Below are 24,724 nucleotides of genomic sequence, written 5' to 3' on the forward strand. Positions count from 1 at the left end.
GTACAATTTATTTTGATTTTTCACAGTGTGCGGCTGGAATTTTTTATAAATATATTATATATATATATATATATATATATATATATATATATATATTTTTTATTAATTTTACATTATAATATATATATATGTTATAAAATATATTATATATTTTATAAAATAAATAAATATGTTAGTATTATTTTTTTTTAAATCTTATGATTTGGACAGTCTTGTTTAATTCCATAGGGTTTTGATTTCAGGTAGTCGTCTATATTATTTCACTATATCTAAACAGAAAATATTTAGCAGAGTTAAGTTTCTAATTTAATATATTCCACATCTTAACGAGAAACTGTCATCAGGTCAGTAGTGAACATTTGTTGCTCATCTTTTATTCTTGCTGCTTCCCCAAAGTATTATGTCTTTTGATTAATTTTTTTTTTTAATCTACCATACAGTTCCTGGTATAAGGGCCATTATTGCTAATTTACAAGGGGGCGTGGTTCACAGGACTCTGGTATCTTTAGGCTGTTCTGCATAATTACCGCCCCCTTGGTAAAGGTCATAAAAATTACTGTTAAAAAAGCAAATGTCTCTAGATCTCAGAATGCTCAGAGAAGAAACAGGAATAAAATCAGAGAAAAAAAAAAAAACTGGACGCTTTTGACCTAATGAAAGGTTATCTTGAACGTCAAGGCCCAGGTGGCTAGTTCTGGTCGCTGCTGTAAAAGGCAGATGCCAGCTGTGGACACAGTTGGAATCTATCATAGGTGGAATGGGGTCATCTCTTGAGCCCCCTCTATATATGCAGGCTAGCGATAGAGGTATCGGTTCTCACCACTCCGGTGCATCGGTCAGGTCAGTAATCTGTGGCCGCTGGACGGGGGATTCTCCTCTTCTCCCCGCTTTTGTTATGAGTAGCAGAGCTAGCAGGACTTTGTGTATATGTCAAGCCACCATGATGATGGCGCACCAGCCTGGCCAATCAAAGACTGCCAGGAAGAAATGGGATTCTCAGGTCGCCCATCCACCAGTCACAGATTACTGACCTGGCTGACGGACCGGATTCCTACAATCAATTCTCCCGACTAGTGTGGACCATAGCGCAAACACTTACATACATTCAACAAAGGGTTAAATAGTTTGCGCCATGATCTTATAGAATCTTTAGGTTATAAGTCTCCTTACTTTGGACACCGGCCTAAAACTTTATTACAGTGGAGTGTGTGTGTGTGTGTGTGTGTGTGTGTGTGTGTGTGTGTGTGTGTGTGTGTGTATATAAACACACAGTATATGCAGATGTATATGTCTCCATGGTAACAGACTACAAAACATCACTGGGTGTAGTCTGACCCTACAGTTATGTTGCCCTCTTTCATTACTTTGGTTTTCTCATCAAGTGACAAGGGCCATTTAACGACTTATTTACGAAGCCAGGTAGCCTCCATGAAGGCCCCTTATTCGACACTCATGGACAATACTAAACCCCCTCGCGTCTCAGTAGTTGCCGGCCACCACTTTCTGTCCAGCTGTGATGAGGCCACACGTGCCGGCTTGTACAAGCAGCGGTGCTCTAAAGACCTTTGTAAAGAGTAAAGAGGTCACAACCTGATATTTTGCTCAATAATAAAACGCCCGGTCCCATAACTATGATACAATCTAAATGATGTTTTCCAATGCAGCAAATACCAGACCCGCGGCTCGCACACTCCACACATGCTATTTACTTTTTGTTTGATATTTGGACAACCGTGTCTTCTCAAGTGAATCAATAGATTTTTATTAGCTGCGGGTCAACAGCCTCTACGAGAGCCAAGTATTTTTTTATTGGAAAAGGGAAATACGAGGCAGTGTATGCGCGGCACAGTCTGGAGCAGAAAGGCAACGTCATCCCTGAAAAGCACCAAAACACGACCAAAATAAGGAACATCTGAGCAACCTCGAGAACAGATCATTTACCTACAGCCAACGCAAAGTGAGAAAGTCACACACAGCCTCACCAACTGTGCTCATACTTTCCTAAAGAGCACCCATGATATCAGACTTACCGGTATGTAAAGGCCGGGAGAAACTGCTACTACCGGCCCCATTACACAGCTCGTCCTGGGCTCCCCCATTACACGGCTCGTCCTGGGCTCCACCCATTACACGGCCCAGTGCACTTGTCCTGGGCTCCCCCCCCATTACAAGGCCCAGTGCACTTGTCCTGGGCTCCCCCCCATTACAAGGCCCAGTGCACTTGTCCTGGGCTCCCCCCCCATTACAAGGCCCAGTGCACTTGTCCTGGGCTCCCCCCCCATTACAAGGCCCAGTGCACTTGTCCTGGGCTCCCCCCCATTACAAGGCCCAGTGCACTTGTCCTGGGCTCCCCCCCATTACACGGCCCAGTGCACTTGTCCTGGGCTCCCCCATTACACGGCTCGTCTTGGGCTCCCCCATTACACGGCCCAGTGCACTTGTCCTGGGCTCCCCCCATTAAACGGCCCAGTGCACTTGTCATGGGCTCCCCCCATTACACGGCCCAGTGCACTTGTCCTGGGCTCCCCCCCCATTACACGGCCCAGTGCACTTGTCCTGGGCTCCCCCCCCCATTACACGGCCCAGTGCACTTGTCCTGGGCTCCCCCCCCCCATTACACGGCCCAGTGCACTTGTCCTGGGCTCCCCCCCCATTACACGGCTCGTCTTGGGCTCCCCCATTACACGGCCCAGTGCACTTGTCCTGGGCTCCCCCATTACACGGCCCAGTGCACTTGTCCTGGGCTCCCCCCATTAAACGGCCCAGTGCACTTGTCCTGGGCTCCCCCCATTACACGGCCCAGTGCACTTGTCCTGGGCTCCCCCCCCCATTACACGGCCCAGTGCACTTGTCCTGGGCTCCCCCCCCCCATTACACGGCCCAGTGCACTTGTCCTGGTATCCCCCACTACACGGCCCAGTGCACTTGTCCTGGGCTCCCCCATTACACGGCCCAGTGCACTTGTCCTGGGCTCCCCCATTACACGGCTCGTCTTGGGCTCCCCCATTACACGGCCCAGTGCACTTGTCCTGGGCTCCCCCCATTACACGGCCCAGTGCACTTGTCCTGGGATCCCCCCATTACACGGCCCAGTGCACTTGTCCTGGGATCCCCCCATTACACGGCCCAGTGCACTTGTCCTGGGCTCCCCCCATTACACGGCCCAGTGCACTTGTACTGGGCTCCCCCCATTACACGGCCCAGTGCACTTGTCCTGGGCTCCCCCCATTACACGGCCCAGTGCACTTGTCCTGGGCTCCCCCATCACACGGCCCAGTGCACTTGTCCTGGGATCCCCCATTACACGGCCCAGTGCACTTGTCCTGGGATCCCCCATCACACGGCCCAGTGCACTTGTCCTGGGCTCCCCACATTACACGGCCCAGTGCACTTGTCCTGGGCTCCCCACATTACATGGCCCAGTGCACTTGTCCTGGGCTCCCCACATTACACGGCCCAGTGCACTTGTCCTGGGCTCCCCACATTACACGGCCCAGTGCACTTGTCCTGGGCTCCCCCATTACACGGCCCAGTGCACTTGTCCTGGGCTCCCCTAAACCAGAAATGTGTAATCTAGCCTCCATCCAGGTAGTCACTCTGATCTGCCGCACTGATGTACATCTATTCACTCTGAATTACCATAAGAGGCAATAAAGGCTGGGGTTACACAGCTACTGTGCAAGTCGCTACATCACAGCATAATGTACTGTAAGTGATTAGGGGTCACACTGGGACCTGTAGGGAATAGAGAAATTACCAAGTTACACAAATCAATCTGGTTTCTAACTTTGTAGTGCCCTCTGGGTCCCAATTAACCCATTAACACTAGAACTACTGGACTCGTGACACGTATATAGAAATACATGGTATAAAGCAGTCAAAATGACTACCTCAGTAGTTTTAGTGTTAACTCAGATTATGGTGCTGGCAATGGGAAGTCACAGAGTAGCCAAAGCCAAAAGGCGTTATCCCCGACTTTTAAAGTAAACCTTAATGGACTCTCATTGACATAAGAAACAACTAGACCCTAGCAGACACTGCCGCTGCTCCCCCACATTTGGTAGCCCCCCTCCCCCACGTTGCTGGTCTCATGGTGTCAGCATCTGTCAGGCAGCGTCATCTGACAGCTGAGACCATGGAGTGGCAGCGGCCAGATGTTGATGCCATGATTCCATTGATGACACAGGATGGCAGTGTACTGGTGCCTTTCCACTAAAGGCCCTATCACACACAGAGATAAATCTTTGGCAGATCTGTGGTTGCAGTGAAATCATGGACATATTGTTCCATTTGTACACAGCCACAAACCTGGCACTGATTGTCCACAATTTCACTGCAACCACAGATCTGCCAAAGATTTATCTCTGTGTGTGATAGGGCCTTAAGAGTATAGAGTACCCTTTTTTTTTAAACCAACCTAGGACATGGTAGTAGTAACAGTTGTCATTATAATAATTAATTTGCAGAAGGAATAACAGAGCAACAGCTGCAGATTGCTGACCGGGCGGCCAAGAGCATCTAAAAATGTGGCCAGGGAGAAAAGTCATGGAGCCAATTTCCCCAAAACTGCCCTTCTTGTTCAAGCAATGGCTGAAGTAGAACTATAGATTATGAAACAGTTTATATCCTAAGTTAAAAAGCTAAATTGTTTCCTAGGACTAGAGATTTTTGCAGTGATATTGCCCCCGGAGCAGTACGGCATCACCAGGTGTGCGTGCGTATTCCACCGCAGGCCCTCGGGGCCGTCCCGCCGCAGAGGCCTCGGGGCCGTCCCGCCGCAGAGGCCTCGGGGCCGTCCCGCCGCAGAGGCCTCGGGGCCGTCCCGCCGCAGAGGCCTCGGGGCCGTCCCGCCGCAGAGGCCTCGGGGCCGTCCCGCCGCAGAGGCCTCGGGGCCGTCCCGCCGCAGAGTCCTCGGGGCCGTCCCGCCGCAGAGTCCTCGGGGCCGTCCCGCCGCAGAGTCCTCAGTGCGTTCCACTGGCTCCAGAGCTCAGGGTCTGGTAAGTATGACGGCGGGGTGTGTCTTCTCTCTTTGAGGGTGTCTGCTTTATGCAATGAGGTGTCCTGTAGTATCTTTAACTTTTTTAGCTGCACGGACACTTCATTACTGAACCACAACTAGGGCTTATTTTTGAGCTAAGGCTTATATTTGAGCCTTTCTCCAAAAAGCCAAAAATTCCTGCTAGGGCTTTTTTTGGGGGTAGGGCTTATTTTTCAGGAAAACACGGTACTTTCTCCTTCAGAACTGATCATTCATTCTCAATTCTCAATTTACAGCTAAAATGTATCTTCAGTGAAAAGTATATATGAGATAGCAACTGGTGCTCATAACGTTCTATGGAGAACTAACTGGTTTCAGAAAAATACACAGCAGGATGTCTGTGTCTGCTTTTAGTATAATAAAGATTCCAGGTCACAAGATTTCTGGTGCTGCAGTCTGAAGCAAGGAAACGTTTCTGCCAGAACGTGCAATATAGAAAATGAAGAGAGAATCCAGATTCACGAGCGCAGTCTTCCTTATTCAGTAGATATGAGTCACATTAAAACAATTGCTAGAACAATAAAGGAATCCTCTAAGGAAGCAATGGTTTTAATGTGAATCAAATTTTCTACTTAAAAGGGAACCTGTCACCAGGTTTTTCCCTTATGAGCTGCGGCCACCACCAGTGAGCTCTTATATACAACATTCAGAATGCTGAGGAAAAGGAGGACAAAACAGAGTGTATTGCAAAATTAACAATTTATTGGCACAGGACTGGCACAAGAAAGGATAAGCGGCGACATCAAAGACATGTGTGTGACAAAAATTGTATGGAAGATGTTACAACATACAAAATAACTCCAATGGGCCACCTCAATATAATGAATATTAAACAGACATGATTAGCTGTTAGAATGGCAACAACGGTTATATATATGTAACAGATACACATATGCAAGTACAAGCAGATGCAAAAAAACGGAGGAAAAAATTGTCATGAGCACAGGTTACGTGCCCCCCACCCCGACGTATACGTTTCACGATCCTGTAAGTGTGATCATTTCATCAGGGGGATCATCTATAACCCATGACTTTGGTTTGACTCTTATGTAATTGTATTATTACATCACCTATTTCGATTTTTCCATGTGCACATGTGTTTCCATTCTCACATATGCTACATATTATGGGCATCATGCTTATGGCCTCGGTTATGTTTGATGCATGATTAAATGGGGGGCACGTAACCTGTGCTCATGACAATTTTTTCCTCCGTTTTTTTGCATCTGCTTGTACTTGCATATGTGTATCTGTTACATATATATAACCGTTGTTGCCATTCTAACAGCTAATCATGTCTGTTTAATATTCATTATATTGAGGTGGCCCATTGGAGTTATTTTGTATGTTGTAACATCTTCCATACAATTTTTGTCACACACATGTCTTTGATGTCGCCGCTTATCCTTTCTTGTGCCAGTCCTGTGCCAATAAATTGTTAATTTTGCAATACACTCTGTTTTGTCCTCCTTTTCCTCATATGTCTAGAGTGTGCCATGTAGGAAGGTGTATCATGCTGCCCCTTTCCTATTTATATTGTGTGGTTTTTTGCCTTCTAAAACATTCAGAATGCTGTATATAAGAGGCCAGTTTGCACTGTATTACATATAAAACACCTTTATAATACTCACCTAGGGGGCGGTCCAGTTTGATGGGTGTCGCTGGTCGCGACCCAGCGCCTAGTCCATCTTGTGCGATTGTGGTCCTCCTGTTCACCCTCGTATCCATGATGCGTCCTCAGTCATTCACACAGAGGCCTCCATTGTGCTCCTGCGCATGCGCACTTTGATCTCACCTGCTGAGGGTAGAGCAAAGTACTGTAATGCGCAGGCGCAAGAAAAGTTCAAAGCCCACCTGCGCATGCGCACTACAGTACTTTGCTCTACCCTGAGCCAGGCAGATCAAAGTGTGCATGCACAGGAGCACAATGGAGGCCTCTCTGTGAATGACACAGGACATGTCATCCACACGGGGCTAAGCAGTGTGGGCAGGAGGGTGGCAATCACACAAGATGGAGGAGGCGCTGGACCGAGAGCAGCGACACCCATCAGACCAGTCTGCCCCTTAGGTGAGTATAATAAAGGTGTATTTACGTTATACTGCGCAGCCTGGGCTATCATATACAGTATTCTAGAAAGCTGTATATAACGGCTCACTGGGGTGGAAGCTCATATAGGGAAAAACCTGGTGACAGGTTCCCTTTAAAGAAGTCTGCGCCTGTAAAGCTGGATTCCCTTTTTGCTTTTAGCTCTGGCCCCTCCATAGATATTAGGAAGCACCAACTGTCACCTGTGTCAGTAATGGAAGCTCAGTCTTCACCGAGTACAGATTATACAGACTTTTTTTTTTAGTTTGTCCAGAAGAAGGACGCGTATTTCTCTGATAAATTACTGTAATGTATCTTATCAATGAAATATGCGTCCTTCTTGTATTAGGTTGCAAATTTTAATCTGTTCTATTGATTTATGAAATAGAAATTAAAGCGGTTACTTGTTATGTCATCCTCAATAATATAAAAAAAAAAAAAATGACCATCACTTGCATTATAAAGGTCATTTGCATTTCTCCATGCTGGAGCCATGTACCGCAGCTGACAGGCAGCAGGGTAAAGTGCACAGGGAAAACTTTTCCCCTTTTTTAATTAGAACCTCATTTCCGAAAGCTTTAATTTTAATAAGTTACTAATACTTCTCACCGAGGCGGCTCCGTCACATTAAGAACTTCTCATCACGGGTTCACAGACACTGAATTTAGTTCTTCCTTAATCTTATGAAGAAGTCATTTAATTAAATGAAGTTATGACTCGCGTGGATTTGGGCCGGTCCGGAGGAAAAGTTACTGCGGAAGGCGGCCAATAAGTCAGGGATCCAAGCAGGTTCAGGCATGGTGATCGGCTGCCGCTGTCACATCCAGATGAGAAATATGGCCAAGAGGATGAAGTATTTGCTGGAGACTCAGGATATTACTTTTTGGAGGATGTGACGGCCGGGATGATTGTCATTTCAGAGTCGTCTTCACCGATGATAGACAGTAAAAGGACAACTCCAAATAAATACATGAGATGTGACTAGAAGCAGCCTCAGAGATCAGACGCACCCCTCCCCCTACAAAAAAGCTGATCACGTAGACCCGAACCTAACTGGTGTACCATCCTCCATATTCAGAGGGGCTGTCAGCTCCCCCCACTGAGCAGATCATGAAAATTCTTGGGCATAGTGTGAGAACAGAGTTGTGCCGTTCCTCTGTTATTTCTCCAAGAAATGAGTACTGTATTTTTTGGATTATAAGACGCACTTTTCCTCCCAAAAGTTTGGGATGAAAATGAGGGGTGCGTCTTAAAATTCGAATATAGCTTACCGGGGGGGGGGGGGGGGGGAAGGCTGTGTGTGCGGGCGGGCCGGGTTCCTGTGGCTGCGGGCGGGCGGGCCGGGTGCCTGTGGCTGCGGGCGGGCGGGCCGGGTGCCTGTGGCTGCGGGCGGGCGGGCCGGGTGCCTGTGGCTGCGGGCGGGCGGGCCGCCGGGTGCCTGCGGGCGGGCGGGCCGCCGGGTGCCTGTGGCTGCGGGCGGGCGGGCCGCCGGGTGCCTGTGGCTGCGGGCGGGCGGGCAGCCGGGTGCCTGTGGCTGCGGGCGGGCGGGCAGCCGGGTGCCTGTGGCTGCGGGCGGGCGGGCAGCCGGGTGCCTGTGGCTGCGGGCAGCCGGGTGCCTGTGGCTGCGGGCGGGGCGGGCAGCCGGGTGCCTGTGGCTGCGGGCGGGCGGGCAGCCGGGTGCCTGTGGCTGCGGGCGGGCGGGCAGCCGGGTGCCTGTGGCTGCGGGCGGGCGGGCAGCCGGGTGCCTGTGGCTGCGGGCAGCCGGGTGCCTGTGGCTGCGGGCAGCCGGGTGCCTGTGGCTGCGGGCGGGCGGGCAGCCGGGTGCCTGTGGCTGCGGGCGGGCGGGCAGCCGGGTGCCTGTGGCTGCGGGCGGGCGGGCAGCCGGGTGCCTGTGGCTGCGGGCAGCCGGGTGCCTGTGGCTGCGGGCGGGCGGGCAGCCGGGTGCCTGTGGCTGCGGGCGGGCGGGCAGCCGGGTGCCTGTGGCTGCGGGCGGGCGGGCAGCCGGGTGCCTGTGGCTGCGGGCGGGCGGGCAGCCGGGTGCCTGTGGCTGCGGGCAGCCGGGTGCCTGTGGCTGCGGGCAGCCGGGTGCCTGTGGCTGCGGGCGGGCCGGGTGCCTGTGGCTGCGGGCGGGCGGGCCGGGTGCCTGTGGCTGCGGGCAGCCGGGTGCCTGTGGCTGCGGGCAGCCGGGTGCCTGTGGCTGCGGGCAGCCGGGTGCCTGTGGCTGCGGGCAGCCGGGTGCCTGTGGCTGCGGGCGGGCGGGCAGCCGGGTGCCTGTGGCTGCGGGCGGGCGGGCAGCCGGGTGCCTGTGGCTGCGGGCGGGCGGGCAGCCGGGTGCCTGTGGCTGCGGGCGGGCGGGCAGCCGGGTGCCTGTGGCTGCGGGCGGGTGGGCAGCCGGGTGCCTGTGGCTGCGGGCGGGTGGGTGGCCTGCTGGCTGCCACTCTGTGCGTGCGGCAGGTGGCTGTGCGGCAGGTGTCCCAGTTTCAAATGATGGCGCCAGGAGTCAGCACATGCGCAGATGGGGCCCTGGGATGAGAGCTCCATCTGCGCATGCGCCGCTCTAGGCGCCATCATTTGAACCGGAACCGCGGACAGACTGGGACACTCACCGCATCGGCCTACTCCACTACTCCACCACTGACCCGCCACTGCTGCTGACACTACTGACTGCCGCCACCACAACCTCTGCCTCCTGTGACCCTGCTTCACCACCCCTGCTGCCCCCCTCCGGTAAGACAACACCGAAGTATAAGACAGACCCCATTTTTAATTCTTTTACCTTTTTCTCTCTCTAAACTTGGGATGCGTTTTATCATCCGATGCGTCTTATAAAATGAAAAATACGGTAACTACCTGGAAAAACTGGATGATATATTCCCACTGTAGAGAACCCCCCCCCCACCCCCATTACATTGACCAGAAGTGTTCCCGGTATCAGACTGTACAGGGAGGGACACAACCCAAAATGGTAATGCCAAGTTGTCAGTATAAAGTTTAACCCCTTCCTGACATATTAGTACGTCCTATGTAGTGTTCCACATGGTAGCTACCAGCCACGTTACACAGCCGCCATCCTTCTTTTACCACCAATACCTCCAGTTAGTCCCTTAAACGCTGCCGTTAATGATTAATTTTTCAGTCCCCTTGGATACGGGAGTAACACCTTGGCAGCCATGTTATCAGCACCTCGTAATTGCGTGGAATGTGGGCCACAAAACAGTGTGCCCATCAGTCTGGGCGCTTTAAACGCCAATGTCAGATGATGGTGGACTGGTGGTAAAATTTTGTTTATTGTTTTTTATATTGAAGTCTATCATAAATCTTTCTTGCTGTGTCACCAACGTAGTGAACTGGAGTGGTCCTTAACCCCTTCAGCCCCCGGGCACTTTCCGTTTTTGCGTTTTTGTTTTTTGCTCCCCTTCTTCTGAGAGCCGTAACTTTTTTATTTTTCCGTCAATCTTGCCATATGAGGGCTTGTTTTTTGCGGGATGAGTTGTACTTTTAAATGAAACCATAAGTTTTACCATATGGTGTACTGGAAAACGTCAAAAAAAATTCCAAGTGCGGAAAAATTGCAAAAAAAGTGTGATCGTACAATAGATTTTGGGATGTTTTATTCACTGTGTTAACTATATGGTAAAACTGATTTATCTATGTGATGCCTGAGGTCAGTGCGAGTTTGTAGACACCAAAAATGTATAGGTTTACTTGTATCTAAGGGTTTAAAAAAAAAATTTACAAGCTTGTCCAAAAAAAGTGGCGCACATTTTGCGCCATTTTCCAAAACCCATAGCGTTCTCATTTTTCAGGATGAGGCTCAGTGAATGCTTATTTTTTGCGTCTCGAGCTGACGTTTTTAACAGTACCATTTTTGCGCAGATGCTACGTTTTGATCGCGTGTTATTGCATTTTGCGCAAAATCTGCGGCGACCAAAAAACATAATTTAATTTTCAATGTGGTGAAAGGGGGGTGATTTGAACTTTTAGGTTTTTTTATTTTTTTTTTAATTTTTTAAAACTTTTCTCTTTACTTTTTTTTTTTATATTTTACTAGTCCCCCTAGGGGGCTATAGCGATCAGCAATCCGATCGGTCTGCACTATCTGCAGATCTCAGCTACAGAGCCGAGAACTGCAGATTTGGTGCTTTACTTTCAATGCCGGCTGTATTCCGGCATTGAGAGGAAGTGACTCATGTTAGCTTCAGGTGTCATCACATGACCCTGTGCTACCATGGCAACCACCGAAAGTCACGTGATCATGTCACGTGACTTCCGGTGGGGGCGGTGTAAGTGACTGTCATGGCGGCGTGCATTTACATATCACTGCCAGATTTTGGCAGCGAGATGTAAGGGGTTAATGGCCGCGGGTGGAAGCGATTCCACATGCGGCTAGCAGGCACACGTCAGCTGTTGAAAACAGCTGATATGTGCGCGGATCGCCACCGCCTGCCCACGGCAGGGGGCGGGGATTAACGGCACACGATCCATGACGTACCCAGTACGTCATGGGTCGTTAAGAGGTTAAAGGGACTCTGTCTACAGGTTTTTGGTATGTAATCTGAAGACAGCATGCTGTAGGAGTTAAAGCAGATAATTCACTCCTACATCTCTTACCACAAAGTGTGTTTTTGTTTACCTGCAATGTTAGCCTAAAGGGAACCTGTCAGGTGCAATATGCACCTAGAACCACAAGCAATTCTGGGTGCATATTGCTAATCCCTGCCTAACCGTCCCTGTATACATTAGCATAAAGAGATCTTTAGAAAAAAGTATTTCTAAAGATCTTTTACCGTATGCTAATGAGCAAGGGGACTAGTCCCAAGGGCGTTAGTTCCCGGCCAGTCGCCCCTCATTAGCATGTGAGTACGCCCCTGTGGGTGTGCTATCATGCTAATGAATACGCGTCGTCACAGGATGATCTCACTCACCTCTTCGCCGCATCGCTGGATTTCGGCTAAGTGCGCATGACCCCGGAGGTTCGGTCATTCGCACTACTTCAGTTTGAAGCCAGGATGCATAACACCCGGCTTCATAGTGCGTATGACCCAAACTCCGGGGTCATGTGCACTGAGCCGAAATCCCATGTCGGACGCGCTGGCAGCGGAGAGGTGAGTTTATCCTGTGACGCTGTGTATTCATTAGCATGATAGCACACCCACAGGGGCATACTAAGATGCTAATGAGGGGCGACTGGCCAAGGAAGTAATGCCCTCGCTAATTAGCATACGGTAAAAGATCTTTAGAAATACTTTTTCTAAAGATCTCTATATCTATGCTAGTGTATACAGGGACGGTTATGTAGGAATTAGCAATATGCACCCAGAACTCCTCATGGTTCTGGGTGCATATTGGACCTGACAGGTTCCCTTTAAGCTTCCTAGCTTTATCATTAGTCAGACCCAGCACCATGTGAGCTCAGGTCAGACTCTGCCCCTTCTGTAATTAGCACCTTCTGTCTTTGGAAATGTACATATAGCCTGGTGTGGGCAGGGACAGCTCTCAGAGCTATGCTACATGCCAAATCTAAAATATTTGATTGTGTCAGAACGGCTGCACCCAGTAATCTAAGTCATACATCGTTTGATTCAGGGTCTCTTTGCCTACATCATGCTGCTCTCAGATGAGGTAGCAAAAACCTGGTGACAGATTCCCTTTCATGGCTACAGTAGTCTAATCTACAAATTTATTCTAAGATTGCAAAAATGCACCAAATTGAAACCTTCTCCAAAGCCCTAACTATAGGAGAGGGGGCGATCTTCAGTAGTTGCGCCAAAAACTACATCACTAGTTTTACCTTTTTTTCCTCTTTGTTAGATCAGCAGAAGCCATAACCAAACATAGATGAAGGGCAGGGATGCCTAAGGGGTGCTTCACACATAGCGAGATCGCTACCGAAATCGCTGCTACGGCACGGTTTTGGTGACGCAGCAGTGACCTCATTAGCGATCTCGCTGTGTGTGACACTGAGCAGCGATCTGGCCCCTGCTGCGAGATCGCTGCTCGTTACACACAGCCCTGGTTCGTTTTCTTCAAAGCCGCTCTCCCCGCTGTGACACACAGATCGCTGTGTGTGACAGCGAGAGAGCGACGAAATGAAGCGAGCAGAAAGCAGGAGCCGGCATCTGTGGTAAGCTGTAACCAAGATAAACATCGGGTAACCAAGGTGGTTACCCGATATTTACCTTAGTTACCAGCCTCCGCAGCTCTCACGCTGCCAGTGCTGCCGGCTCCTGCTCTCTGCACATGTAGCTGCAGTACATATCGGGTTAATTAACCCGATGTGTACTGTAGCTAGGAGAGCAAGGAGCCAGCGCTAAGCAGTGTGCGCGGCTCCCTGCTCTCGCGGTTATGATCGCTGCTTCGGTTGCTGTGTTTCACAGCTAAGCAGCGATCATAACAGCGACTTACAAGGTCGCTGTAACGTCACAGAAAATGGTAAAATTGTTGTCGCTGTCGCTTAGTGTGAACCAGCCCTAAGATCCTCAAACTGATCAAACAAAGGACTTGAACACTTCATTGTGATGGCCATAAGACGCCGTTTGTCTGCAGCAGTCACATGTCGATTACTGGCATCAGGTATCACTGTCATGTGTCATGCTTACCGGGGCACAACGCGGGAAATAGCGATTTATCTGGTGAACCTTGTGGGAACTATTCGTTGATCCCATTAATTTCCAAGTAACTCCCCTTTAACCTTTGTGTACTGCGCTGGAGGACTTTTTCCCTCTGATCTTATGAGCTGCAGACTATGATGACCTGGTCCTCATCAGAAGAAGGATTTGTTCTGAGACGACAGGCCCGTCTCCTCGTTAGGTTGTCCCACCGATACGGCCACTGACCCACAGCTGTCAATGAAAACACGCTGACTAATGAGGAGCCGGCTCGTGCCCAATCTTATAAAGTAAGAAGCCACAAAGCCATGATCCCAGGCTCCGCACACATTACAAACAACAGTTGTTGGATGCGGTTTCCTAATAAATGTGATAACCAGCGCAGTAATGGTGTTTCATTGTCAGTTTTCTAAGTGGTTTCATGTTCCTTGACCCCACCGCTAACAAATACAATCTGTTCTACTAAATCCCAGCCCGCTCTGCCCTCCGACGAGGTTAACAAACTAAGCACAACATGTTCCTGTAAATGTATTATACCAATGCCGGCTGGGGCATCACTTCACTTACTGCATTCAGAGAGACGGAAAAATACGTAGGAGTCTCGTAACCTTACAGTTTACCATGGGGCGCTGGGTCCAGACTAAAACCTCCCTCTACTTGGCTGCCAGCGCGGATATAGAACTATCCGAGCGACAGAAAACTGTTCAGATTGAAGGGACTTGCCATCTTACATAAGGTCCACCTGAACACTAGCCAAAATGGCACATAAAAAGGTTATAGAGGTGTACCCATGAGCAGAGTTAAAGGGAACCTGTCACCAGATTTGGTGACTATAAGCTGCAGCCACCACCAGTGGGCTCTTATATACTTCATTCTCGAATACTGTATATAAGAGCCCAGGCCTCTCTGTAGATCGTAAAAACACCTTTATTATACTCTGGTCCGATGGGTGTCACTGGTCTCGGTCCGGCACCTCCTCCATCTTGTGCGATGGCCGTCCTCCTGCCCAGCTCCGTGTGCATGATGCACCCTGCGTCATTCACACAGAGGCCTCCATTGCGCTCCTACACAGTCGCACGTTCATCAATTACTGTAGTGCGCATGCGCGGGCAGTCTTTGACAGTCTTGTGGGCAGTCCTCGCGCCTGTGCATTAACACTAGAAGTCCCAGAGAGGGGTCATTTAACAATTCTACAATTGGAACCCTATGGAGCTCAAAATCTCTGGGACTTCTAGTGTTAAAGTACTTTGCTCTGCCCTCAGCAGGACAGATCAAAGTGTGCATACACAGAAGCACAATGGCAAATGATGCATTCACAAGGGGCTGGGAAGGAGGACGGCGATTGCACAAGACGAAGGAGGCACTGGACTGGGAGCAGCAACACCCATCGGACCAGACTGCCCCCTAGGTGAGAATTATAAAAGTGGTTTTTACATTATACAGAGCATTCAGGGGGTCTTATACACAGTATTCTAGAATGCTGTATATAAGGGCTCACTGGTGGTGGCCGCAGCTTATAAGGGAAAAAGCTGGTGACGGTTTCCCTTTAACGGCCATCAATCCCTTTAAAGTGGGTGGGGGGAGGTGGGGACATCGCTACACCTCATGAATAAACCAGACTTAAAACTAAATTTGCTAATCAGCCTTATTAGTCAAATATACATTTTTTATTATTTTATTTCTTGCCCTCTTTGTTTAATCAGAGTGGTGAAATTCCCCATAGATGAGAGATTTGACTAAAGGCCGCTTTACACGCAACGACATCGCTAATGAGATGTCGTTGGGGTCACGGAATTCGTGACGCACATCCGTCCTCATTAGCAATGTTGTTGCGTGTGAAACGTACGACCGACCGTTAACGAGCAATAATACTCACCATATCGTTGCTCGTGGACACTGTGCTCTATTCCCAAATGTCGTTGCTGCTGCAGGTGTGATGTTGTTTGTCGTTCCTGCGGCAGCACACATCGCTATGTGTGACACCGCAGGGACGAGGACCCACAACGTACCTGCGGCCACACACAATGCGGAAGGAAGGAGGTGGACGGCCGCCCCTCCGCTTCTATTGGGCGGACGCTTAATGACGTCGCTGTGAAGCCGAACGAACCGTCCCCTTAGAAAGGAGGCGGATCACCGGCAACAGCGACGTCGCAGGGAAGGAAAGTCCGTGTGACGGGGACTAACGATGTTGTGCACCACGGGCAGCAATTTGCCCCTGACGCACAACCGACGAGGGGCGGGAACGCACGCTAGCGATATCGGTAACGATATCGCAGTGTGTAAAGCGGTCTTTAGTGTTATGGCCCAAAAAAAAAACAAAAAAACCCTGTAAGTAGGATAGGGGATAACTTGGGTAAGACTCAGGGCTTTGTAGCCCCATCCTGAATCGACCGGACATTAGAATTCAATGTCTGTGGGACAAAATACTGTGCTTTGCCATGTCCGGCAGTCCCATAGTCAACGCATGAAGCGTAGGTCATGTCTGTGCACCTCTACTGCGTTCAGGACAAGGCTCCAGAGCCCCATTCTTGGGATTCAGAGCTCTGATGGCGGGATTGTTTGGGCTCCAAGCAGTAAGACCCACATTGATCACCAAGCTATCCCCTATTCTGCTGAATGCTTGGGAATAACCTTTAGTTATATCCATAGTAAGTGTTTGGCAGATTCTTTGGGTGCAGGCAATTGGAGACGGTTAGCTGTGATACTAATTGGGCTATCATGGCAGCCTGGACCTACAGAAGGGTCCCATGTTTGCACTCCTAAAAATCCTTGACAATACATTGCAAAAAATGGCTTGCAGAAAATTGTTCAAGTGATCAATTAGTGGGGGACTAAATAAAGTTTTATAACATTAATTAGAATCTAAAACTATGAAACCTCAAATCACCTCTTTTCCCATTACAGAAGAAATATTTTTAAGAGAGAGACACAATAAGTGTTCAGGGATTTCTAAATTTCCTCAATATGCCTCTCATGGGTTCCAGTAAATATATAACTTCTCCAGAAAAAGTTGGGTCAGGTGTAAGGCGTCTAGGAAAGCTGGAGATCCCTGGCAAGGTACACTTTGCGACTGGCTCCTTTTTTGGAGCATGGAATTTTATGGGGTGAGAGGTAGGTTTGGGGTGCTGGTAAAGATGGTGCAAATCAATTCGCAGGACAAGTCAATCGGCAAGGACATTAGTTTGTGACAGATGAAAAGGAGCTCAGTAATCGTCGCCTACCTCCGGACACCACAGGTTTCTTTTGACGAGACGGCCGGGTGCGAGGTCACGTGTGTCATGCTAAAAAGAGGACATTGCGCCCGTGCCAGCCAATCAAAAGAGGAGCCGCAAGCCAAAAAGGAAAGTGGTGATTCTCAGGGCTCCCGTCCAGTGACCAAAGATTGCAGAGTGGTCAATGGTCTGTATCCTACAAAATCAGTAGCAGATATTCCATCCTAAAACCTACATGTTTAGGCAGAAAAAAAAAAAAAAAAAACCACGCACATTTTTTTTTAAGCGTTTTTCTATTAGTTCTTTTAGTCATGGCGATTGCCGGGGGTTCCTGCGATCACCGCCGGGTCTACAGCTGGACCCAGCTCTAACTGCCCGGAGCGGCGCTCCCGATATCTTAAACCCTTGAATACAGCCATCAACGCGATCACAGTACTCAGGAGGCAGGAAGATCGCTTACTTCTCCCTGGCGATCGCGTCCCTATAATGCAATCACAAGGACCCAATTGCTGCCATGGCAACCCATGGTCATCACCATGATGACCCCAGGTCACTGAGCTACGGAACGCCTCACAGACCATGCCAGATGCATGGTCTGTGAGGCGAAGTGTCAGTGCTGTGAGAGAAGCCCTGACAGACATAATTCTTTGTAGTGATCGAGAACAAGCGCTGCAGTGGATATCAAACGCAGGAAAAAAATGCTATAAGAATTGACATCCTGCTTCTTTTTTCAGCACCAAAATCTGCAAGACTTCTTCCAAGCTGCACCAATCCTCTGGAACACTCTACCCCAAGAAGTTAGGACGAATCACAACTTACTCAGCTTCAGACGCACCCTAAAAACGCATGTTTTTAGGGCGGTCTATCACACTCCCGAGCTGAACTAAATTCACATAGTCCCTCCACAACCCCACATCAAATTCCATAGCACCCAAATGCATCTCAAGGCTCTGGCCAACTGGTCCAGGAAGCCATTATCTATGCCCCATTTCCTTGAGATGGCTGGATTGTCATTGTAAATAAGCACTTGTACACTGCCCCCCCACTCCCCCCATCTCATTGCAGATTGTAAGCCATGACGAGCAGGGTTGTCTTTTTGCCCTCTAAATATTGTATTTTCTATAACTATTGTTTGTATATGATCCTCCTGAATTGTAAAGCACTGCAGAATAAGTTGGTGCTATAGAAATAAAGATTATTATTATTATGCAAGGAAAAAAGAAGCAGCATGTGCACAGCAAGTCAGGATTCTTACGCCCTGTGCGCACACTGCGTTTTTTGCCGCGGTTTTTGCTGCAGAAAAATGTTCATAACATTTCTGCAGTCCCTCCCCAGCACAACCAATGAAAAAAAAAATGCTGTGCGCACACTGGGGGTTTTTTTACCTACAGGTTTTTGCTGCAGAATTTGTTTTAAAAGAAGGGAATTTTGTTTACTTACCGTAAATTCCTTTTCTTCTAGCTCCAATTGGGAGACCCAGACAATTGGGTGTATAGCTATGCCTCCGGAGGCCACACAAAGTATTACACTAAAAGTGTAAAGCCCCTCCCCTTCAGCCTATACACCCCCCGTGCTGCCACGGGCTCCTCAGTTTTGGTGCAAAAGCAAGAAGGAGGAAAAAATTATAAACTGGTTTAAAGTAAATTCAATCCGAAGGAATATCGGAGAACTGAAACCATTCAACGTGAACAACATGTGTACACAAAAACAGGGGCGGGTGCTGGGTCTCCCAATTGGAGCTAGAAGAAAAGGAATTTACGGTAAGTAAACAAAATTCCCTTCTTCTTTGGCGCTCCATTGGGAGACCCAGACAATTGGGACGTCCAAAAGCAGTCCCTGGGTGGGTAAATAATACCTCATAATAGAGCCGTAACGGCTCCGTCCTACAGGTGGGCAACCGCCGCCTGAAGGACTTGCCTACCTAGGCTGGCATCTGCCGAAGCATAGGTATGCACCTGATAGTGTTTCGTGAAAGTGTGCAGGCTCGACCAGGTAGCTGCCTGACACACCTGCTGAGCCGTAGCCTGGTGTCGCAAGGCCCAGGACGCTCCCACGGCCCTGGTAGAATGGGCCTTCAGCCCTGAGGGAACCGGAAGCCCCGAGGAACGATAAGCTTCGAGAATTGGTTCCTTTATCCACCGAGCCAGGGTTGATTTGGAAGCTTGTGTCCCTTTACGCTGGCCAGCGACAAGGACAAAGAGTGCATCCGAGCGACGCAGGGGCGCAGGGGCGCCGTACGAGAAATGTAGACTCTGAGTGCTCTCACCAGATCTAACAAGTGCAAATCCTTTTCACACTGGTGAACTGGATGAGGGCAAAAAGAAGGTAAGGAGATATCCTGATTGAGATGAAAGGGGGATACCACCTTAGGGAGGAATTCCAGAACCGGACGCAGAACCACCTTGTCCTGGTGAAACACCAGGAAAGGAGCTTTGCATGACAACGCTGCTAGCTCAGACACTCTCCGAAGTGAAGTGACTGCTACTAGAAAAACCACTTTCTGCGAAAGGCGTGCGAGCGAAATATCCCTCATTGGCTCGAACGGTGGTTTCTGAAGAACCATCAGCACCCTGTTCAGATCCCAGGGTTCTAACGGACGCTTGTAAGGAGGGACGATGTGACAAACCCCTTGCAGGAACGTGCGTACCTGTGGGAGTCTGGCCAGGCGCTTCTGAAAAAACACAGAGAGCGCAGAGACTTGTCCCTTAAGGGAGCCTAGCGACAAACCCTTTTCCAATCCGGATTGAAGAAAGGACAGAAAAGTGGGCAAGGCAAATGGCCAGGGAGAGAAACCCTGAGCAGAGCACCACGACAGGAATATTTTCCACGTCCTGTGGTAGATCTTGGCGGACGTTGGTTTCCTAGCCTATCTCATGGTGGCAATGACCTCTTGAGATAATCCTGAAGACGCTAAGATCCAGGACTCAATGGCCACACAGTCAGGTTGAGGGCCGCAGAATTCAGATGGAAAAACGGCCCTTGAGACAGCAAGTCTGGTCGGTCTGGCAGTGCCCACGGTTGGCCGACCGTGAGATGCCACAGATCCGGGTACCACGACCTCCTCGGCCAGTCTGGAGCGACGAGGATGGCGCGGCGGCAGTCGGCCCTGATCTTGCGTAACACTCTGGGCAACAGTGCCAGAGGGGGAAACACATAAGGAAGCTGAAACTGCGACCAATCCTGAACTAAGGCGTCTGCCGCCAGAGCTCTGTGATCGTGAGATCGTGCCATGAATGCCGGGACCTTGTTGTTGTGCCGGGACGCCATTAGGTCGACGTCCGGCATCCCCCAGCGGCAACAGATCTCCTGAAACACGTCCGGGTGAAGGGACCATTCCCCTGCGTCCATGCCCTGGCGACTGAGAAAGTCTGCTTCCCAGTTTTCTACGCCCGGGATGTGAACTGCGGAGATGGTGGAGGCCGTGGCTTCCACCCACATCAAAATCCGCCGGACTTCTTGGAAGGCTTGCCGACTGCGTGTTCCACCTTGGTGGTTGATGTAAGCCACCGCTGTGGAGTTGTCCGACTGAATTCGGATCTGCTTGTCTTCCAGCCACTGCTGGAACGCTTTTAGGGCAAGATACACTGCCCTGATCTCCAGAACATTGATCTGAAGTGAGGACTCTTGCTGAGTCCACGTACCCTGAGCCCTGTGGTGGAGAAAAACTGCTCCCCACCCTGACAGACTCGCGTCCGTCGTGACCACCGCCCAGGATGGGGGTAGGAAGGATTTCCCCTTCGATAACGAGGTGGGAAGAAGCCACCACCGAAGGGAAGCTTTGGTTGCCTGAGAGAGGGAGACGTTCCTGTCTAGGGACGTCGGCATCCTGTCCCATTTTGTTTATTGTTTTTTATATTGAAGTCTATCATAAATCTTTCTTGCTGTGTCACCAACGTAGTGAACTGGAGTGGTCCTTAACCCCTTCAGCCCCCGGGCACTTTCCGTTTTTGCGTTTTTGTTTTTTGCTCCCCTTCTTCTGAGAGCCGTAACTTTTTTATTTTTCCGTCAATCTTGCCATATGAGGGCTTGTTTTTTGCGGGATGAGTTGTACTTTTAAATGAAACCATAAGTTTTACCATATGGTGTACTGGAAAACGTCAAAAAAAATTCCAAGTGCGGAAAAATTGCAAAAAAAGTGTGATCGTACAATAGATTTTGGGATGTTTTATTCACTGTGTTAACTATATGGTAAAACTGATTTATCTATGTGATGCCTGAGGTCAGTGCGAGTTTGTAGACACCAAAAATGTATAGGTTTACTTGTATCTAAGGGTTTAAAAAAAAAATTTACAAGCTTGTCCAAAAAAAGTGGCGCACATTTTGCGCCATTTTCCAAAACCCATAGCGTTCTCATTTTTCAGGATGAGGCTCAGTGAATGCTTATTTTTTGCGTCTCGAGCTGACGTTTTTAACAGTACCATTTTTGCGCAGATGCTACGTTTTGATCGCGTGTTATTGCATTTTGCGCAAAATCTGCGGCGACCAAAAAACATAATTTAATTTTCAATGTGGTGAAAGGGGGGTGATTTGAACTTTTAGGTTTTTTTATTTTTTTTTTAATTTTTTAAAACTTTTCTCTTTACTTTTTTTTTTTATATTTTACTAGTCCCCCTAGGGGGCTATAGCGATCAGCAATCCGATCGGTCTGCACTATCTGCAGATCTCAGCTACAGAGCCGAGAACTGCAGATTTGGTGCTTTACTTTCAATGCCGGCTGTATTCCGGCATTGAGAGGAAGTGACTCATGTTAGCTTCAGGTGTCATCACATGACCCTGTGCTACCATGGCAACCACCGAAAGTCACGTGATCATGTCACGTGACTTCCGGTGGGGGCGGTGTAAGTGACTGTCATGGCGGCGTGCATTTACATATCACTGCCAGATTTTGGCAGCGAGATGTAAGGGGTTAATGGCCGCGGGTGGAAGCGATTCCACATGCGGCTAGCAGGCACACGTCAGCTGTTGAAAACAGCTGATATGTGCGCGGATCGCCACCGCCTGCCCACGGCAGGGGGCGGGGATTAACGGCACACGATCCATGACGTACCCAGTACGTCATGGGTCGTTAAGAGGTTAAAGGGACTCTGTCTACAGGTTTTTGGTATGTAATCTGAAGACAGCATGCTGTAGGAGTTAAAGCAGATAATTCACTCCTACATCTCTTACCACAAAGTGTGTTTTTGTTTACCTGCAATGTTAGCCTAAAGGGAACCTGTCAGGTGCAATATGCACCTAGAACCACAAGCAATTCTGGGTGCATATTGCTAATCCCTGCCTAACCGTCCCTGTATACATTAGCATAAAGAGATCTTTAGAAAAAAGTATTTCTAAAGATCTTTTACCGTATGCTAATGAGCAAGGGGACTAGTCCCAAGGGCGTTAGTTCCCGGCCAGTCGCCCCTCATTAGCATGTGAGTACGCCCCTGTGGGTGTGCTATCATGCTAATGAATACGCGTCGTCACAGGATGATCTCACTCACCTCTTCGCCGCATCGCTGGATTTCGGCTAAGTGCGCATGACCCCGGAGGTTCGGTCATTCGCACTACTTCAGTTTGAAGCCAGGATGCATAACACCCGGCTTCATAGTGCGTATGACCCAAACTCCGGGGTCATGTGCACTGAGCCGAAATCCCATGTCGGACGCGCTGGCAGCGGAGAGGTGAGTTTATCCTGTGACGCTGTGTATTCATTAGCATGATAGCACACCCACAGGGGCATACTAAGATGCTAATGAGGGGCGACTGGCCAAGGAAGTAATGCCCTCGCTAATTAGCATACGGTAAAAGATCTTTAGAAATACTTTTTCTAAAGATCTCTATATCTATGCTAGTGTATACAGGGACGGTTATGTAGGAATTAGCAATATGCACCCAGAACTCCTCATGGTTCTGGGTGCATATTGGACCTGACAGGTTCCCTTTAAGCTTCCTAGCTTTATCATTAGTCAGACCCAGCACCATGTGAGCTCAGGTCAGACTCTGCCCCTTCTGTAATTAGCACCTTCTGTCTTTGGAAATGTACATATAGCCTGGTGTGGGCAGGGACAGCTCTCAGAGCTATGCTACATGCCAAATCTAAAATATTTGATTGTGTCAGAACGGCTGCACCCAGTAATCTAAGTCATACATCGTTTGATTCAGGGTCTCTTTGCCTACATCATGCTGCTCTCAGATGAGGTAGCAAAAACCTGGTGACAGATTCCCTTTCATGGCTACAGTAGTCTAATCTACAAATTTATTCTAAGATTGCAAAAATGCACCAAATTGAAACCTTCTCCAAAGCCCTAACTATAGGAGAGGGGGCGATCTTCAGTAGTTGCGCCAAAAACTACATCACTAGTTTTACCTTTTTTTCCTCTTTGTTAGATCAGCAGAAGCCATAACCAAACATAGATGAAGGGCAGGGATGCCTAAGGGGTGCTTCACACATAGCGAGATCGCTACCGAAATCGCTGCTACGGCACGGTTTTGGTGACGCAGCAGTGACCTCATTAGCGATCTCGCTGTGTGTGACACTGAGCAGCGATCTGGCCCCTGCTGCGAGATCGCTGCTCGTTACACACAGCCCTGGTTCGTTTTCTTCAAAGCCGCTCTCCCGCTGTGACACACAGATCGCTGTGTGTGACAGCGAGAGAGCGACGAAATGAAGCGAGCAGAAAGCAGGAGCCGGCATCTGTGGTAAGCTGTAACCAAGATAAACATCGGGTAACCAAGGTGGTTACCCGATATTTACCTTAGTTACCAGCCTCCGCAGCTCTCACGCTGCCAGTGCTGCCGGCTCCTGCTCTCTGCACATGTAGCTGCAGTACATATCGGGTTAATTAACCCGATGTGTACTGTAGCTAGGAGAGCAAGGAGCCAGCGCTAAGCAGTGTGCGCGGCTCCCTGCTCTCGCGGTTATGATCGCTGCTTCGGTTGCTGTGTTTCACAGCTAAGCAGCGATCATAACAGCGACTTACAAGGTCGCTGTAACGTCACAGAAAATGGTAAAATTGTTGTCGCTGTCGCTTAGTGTGAACCAGCCCTAAGATCCTCAAACTGATCAAACAAAGGACTTGAACACTTCATTGTGATGGCCATAAGACGCCGTTTGTCTGCAGCAGTCACATGTCGATTACTGGCATCAGGTATCACTGTCATGTGTCATGCTTACCGGGGCACAACGCGGGAAATAGCGATTTATCTGGTGAACCTTGTGGGAACTATTCGTTGATCCCATTAATTTCCAAGTAACTCCCCTTTAACCTTTGTGTACTGCGCTGGAGGACTTTTTCCCTCTGATCTTATGAGCTGCAGACTATGATGACCTGGTCCTCATCAGAAGAAGGATTTGTTCTGAGACGACAGGCCCGTCTCCTCGTTAGGTTGTCCCACCGATACGGCCACTGACCCACAGCTGTCAATGAAAACACGCTGACTAATGAGGAGCCGGCTCGTGCCCAATCTTATAAAGTAAGAAGCCACAAAGCCATGATCCCAGGCTCCGCACACATTACAAACAACAGTTGTTGGATGCGGTTTCCTAATAAATGTGATAACCAGCGCAGTAATGGTGTTTCATTGTCAGTTTTCTAAGTGGTTTCATGTTCCTTGACCCCACCGCTAACAAATACAATCTGTTCTACTAAATCCCAGCCCGCTCTGCCCTCCGACGAGGTTAACAAACTAAGCACAACATGTTCCTGTAAATGTATTATACCAATGCCGGCTGGGGCATCACTTCACTTACTGCATTCAGAGAGACGGAAAAATACGTAGGAGTCTCGTAACCTTACAGTTT

The 24,724-nt window shown here is 49.2% G+C and overlaps 1 protein-coding gene across 1 annotated transcript in view; it reads right to left on the reverse strand.

Annotated features, from left to right (window-relative positions):
- ZMAT2 (zinc finger matrin-type 2) overlaps nt 1-24,724 on the reverse strand; it is a 97,556-nt gene that overhangs the window by 40,358 nt on the left and 32,474 nt on the right. The window lies entirely within an intron of this gene.

Source organism: Anomaloglossus baeobatrachus, chromosome 4 (assembly GCF_048569485.1).
Source record: "Anomaloglossus baeobatrachus isolate aAnoBae1 chromosome 4, aAnoBae1.hap1, whole genome shotgun sequence".
Lineage (NCBI taxonomy): Eukaryota > Metazoa > Chordata > Amphibia > Anura > Aromobatidae > Anomaloglossus > Anomaloglossus baeobatrachus.